Here is a 375-nt window from a genome sequence, read left to right on the forward strand (position 1 = left end):
GGTCAATCAGGAAGCTGGGCAGCGTGTAATGACTCGCTGGCCGGCTTCCTGGTTGGTCGGGAAGCCGGCTTCATGCTCCCTTGTCACCTCGTGATAATACCGGAAGCTCAAGTATCGGGCGAGGTATCGGATCATTTGGCCGGGTACTCGTACTCGCCCAAATACTCGGCACCGATACTAGAATCGGTATCAGTGCATCCCTAGTGTGCACCATTGGCAGTTGCTCACAGGCGGTGATTTTGAAAGTACTGGGGCACAGGACACATGAGAGTGGACTTTGCTATTTTGGATCATAAGCATCGGGATATCAGTGAATAGATTTTTTTTCACCTTAATATTTTCACTGGATTAATTATAGATTATTTGCACTTGATG

Source organism: Nanorana parkeri, unplaced genomic scaffold (assembly GCF_000935625.1).
Source record: "Nanorana parkeri isolate BGI_ZX_2015 unplaced genomic scaffold, ASM93562v1 scaffold114, whole genome shotgun sequence".
Lineage (NCBI taxonomy): Eukaryota > Metazoa > Chordata > Amphibia > Anura > Dicroglossidae > Nanorana > Nanorana parkeri.